The sequence below is a fragment of the Odontomachus brunneus genome, unplaced genomic scaffold, assembly GCF_010583005.1.
Source record: "Odontomachus brunneus isolate Ranch 3 - 2012 unplaced genomic scaffold, Obru_v1 Obru_scaffold_070, whole genome shotgun sequence".
NCBI lineage: Eukaryota > Metazoa > Arthropoda > Insecta > Hymenoptera > Formicidae > Odontomachus > Odontomachus brunneus.
In genome coordinates this window covers 1603336-1603660 of record NW_022639520.1, presented here as the reverse complement: position 1 = coordinate 1603660, position 325 = coordinate 1603336, and positions in this window count along the sequence as shown.

The following is a 325-nucleotide window of genomic DNA, read 5'->3' as shown; positions in this document are numbered from 1 at the left end:
ATATATATATATATATATATATATATATATATATATATAATGTGTATTGTATAATTCTTGATATATAATATGCTCACAAAGATATTTTAAATATGGCTAGAGTAACGGAAGTGATGAAATAACTGAATAATAACTAATGAACTGTTTAACAAACTAAAGAATTATGCATTAGAATAAAACGCTCATAAATGTTTCAGAATGTTAAAGATAACCTAAAGTTAATTGCTTAAGAATTAGAGGAAATTAAGGTTTAGAATTAGTGAATTAGAGAAATGGGATTTGGAGGTGAGGACTATCTTTGGACTTCCAATCCTGGCACCCGATC